General features: G+C 52.0%; 4 non-coding genes and 2 pseudogenes across 4 annotated transcripts; all 6 read left to right on the forward strand.

The window, feature by feature from the left end:
• Window positions 1-1,193: 1,193 nt before the first annotated feature.
• Window positions 1,194-1,369, forward strand: LOC123730597 (uncharacterized; annotated as a pseudogene).
• Window positions 1,370-1,950: 581 nt separating this feature from the next.
• LOC145864180 (U5 spliceosomal RNA) lies at window positions 1,951-2,067 on the forward strand. The gene has a single exon (XR_014382762.1). It is a non-coding gene; the product is annotated as a U5 spliceosomal RNA (small nuclear RNA).
• A 5,664-nt stretch (window positions 2,068-7,731) lies between these two features.
• Window positions 7,732-7,911, forward strand: LOC145864152 (uncharacterized; annotated as a pseudogene).
• A 598-nt stretch (window positions 7,912-8,509) lies between these two features.
• Window positions 8,510-8,626, forward strand: LOC123730637 (U5 spliceosomal RNA). The gene has a single exon (XR_006762072.1). It is a non-coding gene; the product is annotated as a U5 spliceosomal RNA (small nuclear RNA).
• A 5,440-nt stretch (window positions 8,627-14,066) lies between these two features.
• Window positions 14,067-14,260, forward strand: LOC123730576 (U2 spliceosomal RNA). The gene has a single exon (XR_006762032.2). It is a non-coding gene; the product is annotated as a U2 spliceosomal RNA (small nuclear RNA).
• Window positions 14,261-14,688: 428 nt separating this feature from the next.
• On the forward strand, window positions 14,689-14,805 carry LOC123730638 (U5 spliceosomal RNA). Its single transcript, XR_006762073.2, has one exon. It is a non-coding gene; the product is annotated as a U5 spliceosomal RNA (small nuclear RNA).
• The last annotated feature ends 404 nt before the right edge of the window (window positions 14,806-15,209 follow it).

The raw sequence follows: 15,209 nt of genomic DNA on the forward strand, positions 1-15,209 counted from the left end.
GGCAAGGTCCTGGTTCTCAAGGTGGATGTATTGCCATCTCTATTGTATTTGGCGTACATCTACCCATTGCCGGCTAGTCTGAGGAGGCCTCTAGTGAGGCTGGTGTTTCAGTTCATGTGGGGTGGCAGGTACGAGTGGGTCGCCAGGGCACGCATGATCTGTCCCATCGGGGAGGGAGGTAGGGGGGTACCACATCTCCCCCTCAAGCTGGATGCAATTTTTGTTTCTTTTTTGTTGACGGAGCTTGCTCAGCCAGTACTACACCCGTCCGGTTACCTCCTGCGGGTGTTCTTCTCGTATCAGGCGAGAAGCATAATGGTGTGGTCTAACACGGGTCCTCGGGCGGAACAGCTGCCGTGGCACTTTGGCCATGCGGCCAAGTGGCTGCGTGCGCACCCCGAGGTTGAAGTCGCCCGAGTAGGTTTAGATCACAGGCACCTGTACGAGGAGGTTAGACGGGCAGTAAGTCCGGCACCTGTAGTGGGCATCCCGGCGGTGGTCTGGGAGGGAGTGCAGGCGCGGGGTCTAGACAACAGGCTCAAGGACCTGAATTGGTTGAGCCTCCACAAGTGTTTGCCGGTACGCTCCACCATGTACCGGCATAGCTTGGCGCGATCCCCCACCTGCCCAAGGCTTTCTTGTGGCAGGGAGGAGACTGTGCGCCATGTCTTTTGGGACTGTGCCATTGCCGGAGTAGTATGGGCAAAGGCACGGGTGTTGTTAGGAAGGGTTAGAGGGGATTTTATTTTGACTTGGGCTAGGTTAGAGAGAGGTGTAGGGAGAGCGAGGGGACGGATAGGGATAGGTTTCTGCTCTGGCTTCTCATGAGCCTCTTTAAGCGAGGGCTGTGGGAATCCAGGCAGAACATGGTCAAGACAGGGAGAGATTGGGGGGTGGAAGGAATAGTGAGGAGGGTGGAAGGAGATTTGAGGGGGAGGATGAAGAGGGAGGAGACGAAGTGGGGGCAGCATGCTGCCCGGGAGAGATGGAAGGGGGGATTAGGGCTGGGGTTATTTTAGATTAGGGACGGGAAGATAGGGAAAGATAGATTGTAGGATGACGGGGAGGGATGATGCTCCCCTGAGTTTTTGTTTTGTGGTTTTTGGTTTGTTTATAAGTTAAAATACCATTATTAATTGATTTTGAATGAATTATATGAGTTTGTAAAGAATGAATGGTATTGAGAGTAATAAATTATTTTTTCTAAAAAAAAAAATCTGTTCTTATCAGTTTAATATCTGATACGTCCCCCATCGGGGGACTACATATTAAATGGATTTTTCGAACAGGGAGTCGGAAATGGGGCTTGCTCCGTCCGCTCCACGCATCGACCCGGTATTGCAGTACCTCCGGGAACGGTGCAACACTTTTCTCCCATTGTCAAGGAAAAAGAAATACACCAAGCTATGTAAAACAGCTAGCAGAAGAAGAGAAGGAATGAAAAAAGAAGAATCATCCAAACTGAAACAAGTGCGAAGCCCCCTTCATGGGGGTCCCCCGTTTTCCCGCCATTTTACTTTAAAAAAAAATAAAAAAAATAAAATAAAACATTGGCCAGGAGTGTGTGTGTGTGTGTGTGTGTGTGTGTGTGTGTGTGTGTGTGTGTGTGTGTGTTTTTGAGCCCCCCCAAAAAAATACAATCACTTCACCAGGATTGTGTGTGTGTGTGTGTGTGTGTGTGTGTGTGTGTGTGTGTTTTTGAGCCCCCCCCCAAAAAATACAATCACTTCACCAGGATTGTGTGTGTGTGTGTGTGTTTTTGAGCCCCCCCCCAAAATACAATCACTTCACCAGGATTGTCTGTCTGTCTGTCTGTCTGTCTGTCTGTCTGTCTGTGACTTTTTACCCACAGCCCTCGAAAACTTGGAAGAGTGGGTTCGGGGACCACCCGCGGGGACCCGGCCTAGAGTGCACCGTGTGTGTCTCGGGCCCCGACCTCTGACTTCCATACGACTCTGGTTTCTCTTCATTACGCACAAGCCTTTCGCCTTTTACTAAAGACTTCCGTGGAGAGGAACACTTACGAGTTCAACGTATTTTTGGAAGGGCTTTGCTTCTGGCAGAGCCCGGTATCTTGTTTCAAGAGAAATTGACAGAGATGACGCCGAGACTTTTTGCTCAGGCGTTTGACTTGAAGCCGGCTGACCGACCGGAGTATTTTTTCCACTCAAAGTAGTCGCTCAGGCAATTGAGTTCAAGCCCGACGATGACTGGTGTATTTGCCGGGCATTGAACAAATAGTCGCACTAGGATTAAAGAGCTAGTGACCTAACGACGCATTAGCGACTTTTAAAAAAAAACACACCCGCCTGTCACCAGGGAAGCGTTGGGTGAGGAGGAGCCAACTTTTGCCAAACCGATGAGGTCTGCCGAGGCCCCCGGGGGCCCGGCGGGTGCAGGGGTCAATTTGTGGGTTATCGCTTCTCGGCCTTTTGGCTCAGATCAAGCTTGGTACCGAGGTGCCCCAGAGCTCGCTGAGTCAAAAGGTCGGAGGTAGGAGGGCGATACGGTTTTTTGTTTGAAAAGTATTTTTTTTTCTAACTATTTTTTTGAGCGCACAATTATCCAGGAGGAGATGGCGCTCAATCCATCAAGAAGGTCGGTCCCAGGGATGGGACTAGCAAATACAGTTCGTTTTGCGTGGAGGGATAAGGAGCTGGAGCCATCGGGAAGAGAAACCTTCGGGAGGACTGTCCTTATGGGAGTGCTGAAACTGTCAGTGAAGGACGTTTTTTGTCTACAGGGGAACCCGGTGGAGGGTGCTTTTGATGTAACCTTCTACACAGAGGGGAGACATGACGAGGTCATGAAGATGGCGAAAGAAGTGGGAGGAGACCGACCTATGTGCCACTATGAAGTCACAAGCCTGGCGAGGAACAACTTTAGGGTGGTGACAGTAAACATATACAACCCACATGTGAAAGACGAGGAGGTGAGGTCTTTCCTCGGGAGGTATATGGACAATGTATCATCAGCAAGGCTCCTCAGGGACTCCCTGGGCTTCTGGAATGGGAGGAGGGGATTCCAGGCTTTGCTCAGGGAGGACCCTAAGGGTTTGGGTGGCTACCTCCATCCTCCTGCAATGTTCTCCCTGGGGGCTGACAGGGGGACGTTATTTTACGCCCGTCAGCCTCCTTTCTGCAGGCGTTGTATGGCCTACGGTCATACCGTGGCCTCGTGCAGCACTAGGAAGTGCAGATTCTGTGGATCGGGTGAGCACGAGGCCAGGGACTGTGACGAGCCCAAGGCGTGCCACGGGTGTGGCTCGTCTGCGCACCTGTGGCGGGACTGCCCGGCTCGTCACAGGTCATACGCGTCTGCAGCTGGAGGGAGAGCAGGGGATGGGGGAAGAGGAGGAAAAGAAGATCAGGACACCGGAGCGGGCCCGAGTGGAGAGACACCAAGGAAGGAGACGGCGGTCCCGAGAGGAGAGGGGCAGAGGAGAGAGAAGGTCGGAGAAGATGGAGAGAAGGGGAAGGAAGAGGACGGAGTCAAGGGAGCGGCGAGGAAGGAGACGGCGACAGCAGTGGGAGAGGAGGTGGAGAAGGACAAGAAGGAAGGCCCAGAGGGGGATTTGGAGAGGGGGGAAGGTGGGAAGGAGTGGGGGGACAGTGACATGTCGAGTGCCCTGGTGGAGGAGATGAGGGGAATGGTGGAGAAGCTGGCGGGGAGGGGGGGCGATGTCTCCCCTGTGCCGCCCACACCGAAGAGGAAAGCGAAGAGGAGGGGGAGCTACAGGGAAGGCAAGAAGGAGAGCGGTGGGGGGGAGGAGGGGGAGGCCAAGAGAGCAATGGGGGAAAAGGGGAGTAAGGCCGGAGATGCTTCAGCACCCTCATTGGCTCCCCCGGACTCTGATCTGCGGGGGGAACTGGATCACACAGGTGGGGCTCAGGAGAGGCCGCCTGGGGAGTCGCAGCCCCCTTTCAGTGATACAGGGCCCCTTTTTTTCTGCCCAGTAAGCAGTGGGGAGGGGGAAATGGAGGAGTTGGGTGTCCAATCCGGGGTGCAGGGCACTCGGGTGCCCAATACCATTCCCGCATCCTGGATTGGGGAGATGGAGGAAGAGGGGGCGACGCCAGGAGAGGAGAGGACGTCCCCGCTGGATGAGATGGAGCAGGGGAGCATCGGGTGAGCCTCCTCTTTTAATTTTGTGTTTTGGGGGTGAGGGTTTCTTTGTTTTATTTTATAATGAATATTTCTGTTACTTTTCTTAGTTTAAATGTAAGGGGTTTAAGGGATTTTGTTAAAAGGAGGGCGGTTTTTAGTTATTTAGAGGGTGTGGGGTTTGATTTCTGTTTTTTACAGGAGGTTCACCTGAGGGATGGAGGGGACGTAAATAGATTTAGGAGGGAGTGGGATAAGGGAGAATCATATTGGGGTATAGGAGGGGTGCACTCAACAGGAGTAGGGATTTTGTGTGGGAATAGGGAGGTTAAAATAGAAAGCACTTTTTGTATAATGCAGGGGAGGGTGTTGGGGGTAGATGTAACATATAGGGAGGGTAGATATAGGTTAATTGGGGTGTATGGGCCACAGGTGGCGGCAGACAGGAGGGAGATGGTGGACTGTCTGGCGCCCCTGTGTGTCACAAATAGGCACTTGGTGATAGGAGGGGATTTCAATATAGATTTAGGGTTAGTGGGTGATAGTAGTGCAGGCGCCATCACCGGGCTAATGGCTTGCCATGGTCTGGTTGATGGAGGCCTGCACTCTACTCCGACAATGGCTGGTCCCACATGGCGCAACTCCCGGGGGGTTGCGCGGAGGCTCGACTACATTTTCCTATCTAGGTCTTTGGGTCAGTTGTCTGGGCGGCTGTTGCCTGTGTTCTTCTCAGATCACGACGGGGTGCTCCTGCAGGTGGGGTCGCCAGTCTGCCTCTTCGGTAGGGGGTACTGGAAATTAGATCGGGATGTGCTGGAGGAGCAAGCTTTCGTCGACACCTTTTTTGGTTTCTTTCGGGGGCTTGAAGGCCTCCGGTCCATGTGCGAGGGGGTGTTAGAGTGGTGGGATTTAGTTAAGGTAAGGATTAGGGCCTTTATAATAGGATATTGTAAGAGGAAAAAAAGGGAGGAAAGGAGGGAGGCGGATCGTATCCAAAGGTTGATTGAACTCGAGAACGAGGCAGGCAACCTCGGCGGGTCGATTGACTGGGAGAGATCCACAGCCCTGAAGGCGCAGCTCAGGGAGCTGCAGGAGCGGAAGGCTCGAGCTTTCCTGGAGCGTGCGCATAATGGCTTTTTAGAACATAATGAGACTTGTTCCTCTATGTTCTTTAAGTCGGTTAGGGCCAGACAGAGTAGGAAGATAATGCATGGGGTGAGGAAAGAAGATGGTAGCATAGTTAGAAAACCGGAGGAAATGGTCAGGGTAACAACTGATCATTTCCGAGGTTTATTTAAAGAGAGGGTAATAGATGTAGAGCAGGGAAATGTGTTTTTAGAACACTTGTCCCGGCGATTGCCGGAGGACATTAGAAATGTGATGGAGGCTCAGATCTCCCTCGAAGAGGTTGAGAGTGCTCTCAGGAGGATGGGAAAAGGGAAGGTGCCTGGGATGGATGGGCTGCCGGCCGAGTTTTACCTCAAGTTTTGGGGGATACTTGGACCAGTGGTCCTTGAAGTCTTGAAGGCCATCCTTGAGACGGGGGTCCCGGGGGGATCAATGGCTGTTGGTGTGCTGTCACTTCTTTACAAGAAGGGGGAAGTAACAGACCTTGGCAACTGGCGGCCGTTGACCATGCTGTGCGTAGACTATAAGCTGTTAGCAAAGGTCTTAGCGGACCGGTTACGCACAGCCCTTCCCTACGTCGTCCATGAGGATCAGACGTGCGGGGTAGAGGGCCGCTCTATTAGGTGGAACCTACAGTTGATCAGGGACTCCATCGCTTGGGTAGAAGACAGAGGGCTGCCTTTAATGGTAGCAGCGCTTGATCAGGCGAAAGCCTTTGATCACGTGAATAGATCATTTCTATTCAGGGTGTTAGGTAGATTAGGATTTGGGGAAAAGTTTATAGGATGGATCCGTACTTTATATGTCGGAGCGGGGTGCCGGGTCAGCGTAAACAGTCACTTAGGTGATGTTTTTGACCTCTCGTCTGGGGTCAGGCAGGGATGCCCGCTCTCGGCACTCCTTTTCGTTCTGTACATGGAGCCTCTGGGGGCTGCCATTAGGGCAGACACAGGGGTGGAAGGCTTGCTGATTCCTGGAAGTGGCGGTCTCCGTGTAAAGTTGACACAGTACGCCGACGACACCTCCTTGCTGCTTTGCAAGGACTCGTGCCTGACAAGGTCCCTTGCCATCATTGGGGACTTCACCCGAGCGTCGGGGGCGGTTCTTAACCACGCGAAGTCTTCCGTTAAGTTTTTCGGAAGATGGAGTGGTAGGACGGATGTGCCCGGAGGGTTCTCTCTGTAACGGGGCCCTGAGGGTTCTCGGGGTCCACTTTGAGACCTCCGGCTCAGCGACGCTGAACTGGAACATGGGCATCGCAGTGGTACAGAGGAAGCTAGCGATGTGGAGGGCTAGGTCTTTGTCCTTTTTAGGCAAGGTCCTGGTTCTCAAGGTGGATGTACTGCCATCTCTTTTGTATTTAGCGTACATCTACCCATTGCCGGCTTGTCTGAGGAGGCCTCTAGTGAGGCTAGTGTTTCAGTTCATGTGGGGTGGCAGGTACGAGTGGGTCGCCAGGGCACGCATGATCTGTCCCATCGGGGAGGGAGGTAGGGGGGTACCACATCTCCCCCTCAAACTGGACGCAATTTTTGTTTCTTTTCTGTTAACGGAGCTTGCTCAGCTGGTACTGCACCCGTCCGGTTACCTCCTGCGGGTGTTCTTCTCGTATCAGGCGAGAAGCGTAATGGTGTGGTCTAACACGGGTCCTCGGGCGGAACAGCTGCCGTGGCACTTTGGCCATGCGGCCAAGTGGCTGCGTGCGCACCCCGAGGTTGAAGTCGCCCGAGTAGGTTTAGATCACAGGCACCTGTACGAGGAGGTCAGACGGGCAGTAAGTCCGGCACCTGTAGTGGGCATCCCGGCGGTGGTCTGGGAGGGAGTGCAGGCGCGGGGTCTAGACAACAGGCTCAAGGACCTGAATTGGTTGAGCCTCCACAGGTGTTTGCCGGTACGCTCCACCATGTACCGGCATAGCTTGGCGCGATCCCCCACCTGCCCAAGGCTTTCTTGTGGCAGGGAGGAGACTGTGCGCCATGTCTTTTGGGACTGTGCCATTGCCGGAGTAGTATGGGCAAAGGCACGGGTGTTGTTAGGAAGGGTTAGAGGGGATTTTGTTTTGACTTGGGCTAGGCTAGAGAGAGGTGTAGGGAGAGCGAGGGGGACGGATAGGGATAGGTTTCTGCTCTGGCTTCTCATGAGCCTCTTTAAGCGGGGGCTGTGGGAAGCCAGGCAGAACATGGTTAAGACAGGGAAAGATTGGGGGGTGGAAGGAATAGTGAGGAGGGTGGAAGCAGATTTGAGAGGGAGGATGAAGAGGGAGGAGAGGAAGTGGGGGCAGCACGCTGCCCGGGAGAGATGGAAGGGGGGATTAGGGCTGGGGTTATTTTAGATTAGGGACGGGAAGATAGGGAAAGTTAGTGTTTAGGATGACGGGGAGGGATGATGCTCCCCTGAGTTTTGTTTTGGGGTTTTTTGGTTTGTTTTATAAATTAAAATACCATTATTTGAGTTTGAAGGAATATATGATTTTGTAAAGAATGAATGGTATTGAACGTAATAAATTATTTTTTCTAATAAAAAAAATCTGTTCTTATCAGTTTAAAATCTGATACGTCCCCCATCGGGGGACTACATATTAAATGGATTTTTCGAACAGGGAGTCGGAAATGGGGCTTGCTCCGTCCGCTCCACGCATCGACCCGGTATTGCAGTACCTCCGGGAACGGTGCAACACTTTTCTCCCATTGTCAAGGAAAAAGAAATACACCAAGCTATGTAAAACAGCTAGCAGAAGAAGAGAAGGAATGAAAAAAGAAGAATCATCCAAACTGAAACAAGTGCGAAGCCCCCTTCATGGGGGTCCCCCGTTTTCCCGCCATTTTACGTAAAAAAAAATAAAAAAAACATTGGCCAGGAGTGTGTGTGTGTGTGTGTGTGTGTGTGTGTGTTTTTGAGCCCCCCCCAAAAAATACAATCACTTCACCAGGATTGTGTGTGTGTGTGTGTGTGTGTGTGTGTGTGTGTGTGTGTGTGTGTGTGTGTGTGTGTGTGTGTGTGTGTGTGTGTGTTTTTGAGCCCCCCCCCAAAAAATACAATCACTTCACCAGGATTGTGTGTGTGTGTGTGTGTTTTTGAGCCCCCCCCCAAAATACAATCACTTCACCAGGATTGTCTATCTGTCTGTCTGTCTGTCTGTCTGTCTGTCTGTCTGTCTGTCTGTGACTTTTTACCCACAGCCCTCGAAAACTTGGAAGAGTGGGTTCGGGGACCACCCGCGGGGACCCGGCCTAGAGTGCACCGTGTGTGTCTCGGGCCCCGACCTCTGACTTCCATACGACTCTGGTTTCTCTTCATTACGCACAAGCCTTTCGCCTTTTACTAAAGACTTCCGTGGAGAGGAACACTTACGAGTTCAACGTATTTTTGGAAGGGCTTTGCTTCTGGCAGAGCCCGGTATCTTGTTTCAAGAGAAATTGACAGAGATGATGCCGAGACTTTTTGCTCAGGCGTTTGACTTGAAGCCGGCTGACCGACCTGCGTATTTTTTCCACTCAAAGTAGTCGCTCGGGCAATTGAGTTCAAGCCCGACGATGACTGGTGTATTTGCCGGGCATTGAACAAATAGTCGCACTAGGATTAAAGAGCTAGTGACCTAACGACGCATTAGCGACTTTTAAAAAAAAACACACCCGCCTGTCACCAGGGAAGCGTTGGGTGAGGAGGAGCCAACTTTTGCCAAACCGATGAGGTCTGCCGAGGCCCCCGGGGGCCCGGCGGGTGCAGGGGTCAATTTGTGGGTTATCGCTTCTCGGCCTTTTGGCTAAGATCAGGTTGTGTACCGAGGTGCCATAACACTCTTAGTCCAAAGCCGATGGCCGGAGGGCAGGATCCACAGTCAGCCAGAGGGGCTGGACTGCGCAATACGTTGCAGTTCGTTTGGAAGAACAAGGGCAAGCAAATTGGCAATAGAGAATGGTTCATCAGGACGGTGATCATTGAAGGGTTAAAGGTGGACCCAGGGCAAGTTTTCTGCTTGCAGCGGAACATGGCGGCGGAGGGCTACGACCTGTCTCTAAATGGCGAGGCCTTGTACAGGCGGTGTATGGACACCTGCAAAGAGAAGGAAGCCAGTGAGCCATTCTCAAACTTTCAGGTTGTCCCCTTGTGCCGGTTGGATCTAAAGGTGATTGCCGTGCATATCTACAATCCCTATGTGGGGGATGACAGCATCGTGGCGTTCCTAGGCCGGTTTGGGAAAGTGAGTCCCGGGGTGCGGTACCTAAGGGACGGGTATGGGATCTGGTCAGGGAGGAGGCAATTCCGTGTCGCACTGAACAGAGATCCGGAAGGAGCAGATAAGTTGGTGCACCCACCAGCCTATTTCTCCATTGGAGTGGACCGGGGGTACCTTTTTTATTCAGGCCAACCAAGTTTTTGCAGGCACTGCCGTAGCTTCGGTCATTTGGCCACGGGGTGCAATCTGCTGAAGTGCAGAAACTGCGGGAAACCAGGTCACGGGGCAGCCAACTGCAGGGAGGCTCGAGTATGCAATGGCTGTGGGAAGCAGGGCCACTTGTTTAAAGACTGTCCAAATAGGCAACGGACCTATGCGGAGGCAGCCGGTGATGGCCCCGAGGAAGGTGCTGCGGGCTCTCCCCTCCGGCCAATAGAGGAGGTCTTTGAGGAAATCCGAGCGGCAGCAGAGGAGGTGGCGAAAGCCCCAGGGGAAAGTAAAGTAAAGGAGGGCAGTCCGAAGGGGACTGTGGAGGAGATGGAACTGCTGACGGGAGCCTGGGAGGATAGTATACTGAGTGAGATGTCAGACGACTCGGCTACCCGAACCCTCTCGCGGAAGATGAGGTCATCTTCGGGGGGCGGGTCGACTGGATCGGCATCTTCAGACAATGGAGAGTCCGGGAAGGTGTACAAGGGGAAAAGAAAGAAGAGGAGGAGGGTCGCTGGTCGGGTAGCGATGGAAGAACACAGGAGGCCTTTGGTGGCCATCTCCAACCGGTTCACAGTGCTGAATCCTGATACCGGGGATGAAGGGTCAGATGTGGGGGCCGAGACACAGGATTCTGTTATCTTGAAGGTTCCTGCATTAGCAGCCTCTGAAGCCTCGGTGGGGAGGTCTAGGGAGCAGGTCCAGGGGATCTGCTTGGTTCCTGCGCTTCCTGGGACAGGCACCACGGAGATGGACACCAATCCTGAGGAGGCCTCAATGGACTGTGCACAGGTACTGTCAGGGGGAGACCACACTTCCAGTCCTGGGGAAGAGTCGTTGGTCTGCGGACAGGTATCAGCCTGTGTGAACTTTTCCAGCCCTGAACGCTCTTTCGTGGCACCAGGCACGCCGAACAGTGACCGGTACCTGGAAGGGGTGAGTGACAGCGGGATGGGGGAGGCTCCTATCTGACAGACTGTATGGAGACGCTGGGTGATCTTGCTTATTTCCTTGTTTATTTCTTATGGCACTTTTCACAGTAATAACAGTGAATGTAAGGGGATTAAGGGATATGGGGAAGAGAGGAGGGGTGTTTCAGTACCTTTCCTGTGTCTCCTTCCAGGTTTGTTTTCTACAAGAAGTTCATTTAAGGGATATGGGGGATGTTCCTGTTTTTTCAAAGGAGTGGGCGAAGGGAGAGTCCAGATGGGGGATGGGGGGGTGCACTCCTCTGGGGTGGGGATTTTGTTTGGGGATAGGGACTTTTGTGTGGTGGGTTCCTTTTCTGTTATACAGGGGAGGGTTTTAGTGGTTGATGCAGATTGGAGGGGGGGCGAAGTTTCGTTTTATTAACATTTATGCACCTGCAGAGCCTCGAGGTAGGAAAGATCTTTTTTTGGCTCTGCCAGATATTTGTGTTACTAACCGAACTGTGGTTTTGGGCGGGGATTTCAATGTCTCTTTCGAAGGTACGGGGGACTTTAGCCTTCCCTATTTGGTTTCTGTGGTTAAAGATTTTTCTTTTAGGGACTCCTTCAGAGTCTGCGACCCCAAGGGGGAGGGTATGACATGGGCAAATTCAAGGGGTTCCCGTAGTCGTATAGATTTCATTTTTTTACCTGTATCTGTGCCAATATCGCAAGTCACTGTTTCTCCGGTCTGGTTTTCTGACCATTGCCAAGTCCAGGTAGTGTTCTCGGTAGACGTGCCAATATTTGGAAGAGGGTTTTGGAAATTAAATTCCCAAATTTTGGCGGATCTTTCCTTTAGGGAGGCTTTTAGATCCCATTATGAGCTATGGGGGGAGTGCGTAAAGCGCAATGTGCGCACCCTGGCTATTTCGCACTGTGTCGCTAAGGCCCGAGCAGACAGGGAGGTTTTTCGGCGGCTTCAGGGGGAGCTGACTGCTTTGGTGTCAGCCGAGAATAAGGGTGAGGGGAGGGATGTGGAGAGGATGGAGGTTTTAAAAAGTAAGTTGGGCCTGTATTTTCAGGGTAAGGCCAGGGACTTTCTCTTTAGGTGTCAACGAGATAAGTTCGAGTTTGGTGAGGCTAGCAGTTCATATTTTTTCAAACAGGTAAAAGCTGCCCATGCCAAAGCAGTTATTGCTCAGCTGCGAACAGAAAAGGGGGGAATGGTATCGGACCCAAAGGGGATGGTGGAAGCAGCGTCATCTTTCTACCAAGAGTCCTTTAGGGAAAAGGACATAGATGGGTCGAAAGAACACGTCTTTCTGGGGTTTTTGAGGGAAAAGGTTCCCCCGGAGGAAGCCTCTGATCTCGATCGCCCTTTCGAGGTTGAGGCTGCTTTGCGGGGTTTACCAACCAACAAAGTGCCAGGTTGCGATGGGCTTCCCCGGGAGTTTTATGTTACCTTTTGGGAGATTTTGGGCAGAGATTTTCTGTTGGTAGATAAGGCGGTATATGATTCAGGGCTCCTGGGGTCTTCAATGAGGGAGGGGATTTTGACGCTGCTTTACAAGAAAGGGGAAAGGGATAACCTGGGGAATTACAGGCCCATTACGCTACTGTGTGCAGACTATAAGGTGGTAGCCCGTGTCCTTGCGGGCCGCCTAAGGAAGGCTCTGCCCCATGTCATACATGAGGACCAGACCTGTGGGGTGGAGGGGAGGTCCATACAATGGAACCTGAGTCTGGTGAGGGACTGTATTGCTTGGGCCCAGGACAGAGGGGTGCACCTCATGTTGGTGGGCTTAGACATGGAAAAAGCTTTTGATAAGGTGCACCATGGGTTCCTCTTTTCAGTGTTGGAAAGGATGGGTTTTGGGGCTGGGTTTATGAGGTGGGTGGAGATTCTATACACTGCAGTGGGAAGTAGGGTTTTGGTAAATGGGCATGCAGGAGAGGTGGTTCCTCAGCAGACTGGGGTACGTCAAGGCTGCCCGTTGTCTCCACTGCTCTTTGTGTTGTACATGGAGCCGCTGGCAGCAGCCATTCGGGCAGATGCACGTATTAGGGGCCTCCGGCCCCCTGGTGGGGGCTCTTCAGAGGTCAAGATCTCCCAGTATGCGGACGACATGACTTTGTTTCTGACATCCGAGGGGAGTGTCGCCAGGGCGGTGGAGGTCCTGGGGGAGTTCGGACTGGCATCCGGGGCTAGGGTCAACCTGGGGAAATCCTCAGTCAAGTTTTTTGGACCATGGGCAGGGAGAGAGGAAGGCCTCAGTGGCCTCCCGCTCTGCTCGGGGCCTATGAGGGTCCTGGGAGTGGATTTTGAAGTGACAGGTAGTGAGGGAATTAACTGGGGGCAGAGGATCGCGAAAGTGCGCACCAAGGTGGGCCTCTGGAAAGCTCGTCGGCTCTCTATGAGTGGACGGGTTCTAGTCATTAAAGCAGACATTCTTCCGTCCTTGGTTTATTTGGCCTATGTTTTTCCTTTACCTCCTCGTTACAGGAAGGATTTAGTGCGAACCATTTTTTCTTTTGTTTGGGGGGGCTATGAGTATATAAAAAGGGACTGGATGGTGCAATCAGTGGAGGAGGGAGGAAGGGGAGTTCCTGACATCCCTCTGAAGTTAGACACTATTTTCTTTTCTTCAATATGTAAAAGTCTGGTTAACCCTTGTAACCATGGTTACAAGGCTTTTGCTTTGTTTTGGCTATCTTTCCCTCTGCGGAGGTTGATAGCCTGGGACAACTCTCGACCTAAGGCGGAATCCCTCCCGGCTCATTTTGAACATGCGGTGAAGTGGAGCAGAAGGCACACTGAGTGCCAGGAGGGTCTGCTCTGCATGGACCACAGGGCTTTATACAGGACCTTGGTGGCTAAGCGGGGTCCTGTCGGTGTCTATGGGGTAGGGCCGGTGGTATGGCAGGCAATTCAGCAAAAGGGTCTCTCTAACAGGTTGAAGGATCTAAATTGGTTGTGTATACATGGGCGTCTGCCAGTTAGGGAGGTCCTTTACAGGCACGGCCTGTCAAAGGTCAAGATATGCCCAAGGGAAGGGTGTGAAGGCGAGGAGACGCTCCGTCACACTTTTTGGGAGTGCTCCTTTGCCAGGAGGGTTTGGGGGGATTTGGGCTCCTTCTTCCAGATGCTGGGGATTCTATCCTTTGATGCAATTATGTTGAGGAGGGGTTTGGGGATCAGGAGCGGGAGGGGATCCTTTTTAATCTGGCTCTTGATTTCCTTGGGGAAGGTAGCTCTGTGGGATTCAAGGGCGGTTTTGGTTAAATCCAATGTGGACTGGGGAGTGGGTGGAGTGGTAAGTAGGGTTAGAGCTGACCTGAGGAAAAGGTTTGATTTCGATGTGGACAAATATGGCTTCCATGCCTCTAAGGAACGCTGGAAGTACCTTTATGAGTAAGAGGCCTTGTTGCAGTGGTTGGCCAAAGTGTATGTACTGTTTGCTTGATTATGTGGTTTTTTTCCATGTCCCGGTTTTGAAATGTCCAGTATTTTGGGAAATGTAAAGTGTTTACAATGAATGGTTTGGTTAAATAAATAAAAAATAAAAAAAATAAAAAATCTGTTCTTATCAGTTTAATATCTGATACGTCCCCCATCGGGGGACTACATATTAAATGGATTTTTCGAACAGGGAGTCGGAAATGGGGCTTGCTCCGTCCGCTCCACGCATCGACCCGGTATTGCAGTACCTCCGGGAACGGTGCAACACTTTTCTCCCATTGTCAAGGAAAAAGAAATACACCAAGCTATGTAAAACAGCTAGCAGAAGAAGAGAAGGAATGAAAAAAGAAGAATCATCCAAACTGAAACAAGTGCGAAGCCCCCTTCATGGGGGTCCCCCGTTTTCCCGCCATTTTACTTTAAAAAAAAACATTGGCCAGGATTGTGTGTGTGTGTGTTTTTGAGCCCCCCCCAAAAATACAATCACTTCACCAGGATTGTGTGTGTGTGTGTGTGTGTGTGTTTTTTTGAGCCCCCCCCAAAAATACAATCACTTCACCAGGATTGTCTGTCTGTCTGTCTGTGACTTTTTACCCACAGCCCTCGAAAACTTGGAAGAGTGGGTTCGGGGACCACCCGCGGGGACCCGGCCTAGAGTCCACCGTGTGTGTCTCGGGCCCCGACCTCTGACTTCCATACGACTCTGGTTTCTCTTCATTACGCACAAGCCTTTCGCCTTTTACTAAAGACTTCCGTGGAGAGGAACACTTACGAGTTCAATGTATTTTTGGAAGGGCTTTGCTTCTGGCAGAGCCCGGTATCTTGTTTCAAGAGAAATTGACAGAGATGACGCCGAGACTTTTTGCTCAGGCGTTTGACTTGAAGCCGGCTGACCGACCGGCGTATTTTTTCCACTCAAAGTAGTCGCTCGGGCAATTGAGTTCAAGCCCGACGATGACTGGTGTATTTGCCGGGCATTGAACAAATAGTCGCACTAGGATTAAAGAGCTAGTGACCTAACGACGCATTAGCGACTTTTAAAAAAAAACACACCCGCCTGTCACCAGGGAAGCGTTGGGTGAGGAGGAGCCAACTTTTGCCAAACCGATGAGGTCTGCCGAGGCCCCCGGGGGCCCGGCGGGTGCAGGGGTCAATTTGTGGGTTATCGCTTCTCGGCCTTTTGGCTCAGATCAAGCTTGGTACCGAGGTGCCCCAAAGC

This window comes from Salmo salar, chromosome 25 (genome assembly GCF_965601325.2).
Source record: "Salmo salar chromosome 25, fSalSal1, whole genome shotgun sequence".
NCBI lineage: Eukaryota > Metazoa > Chordata > Actinopteri > Salmoniformes > Salmonidae > Salmo > Salmo salar.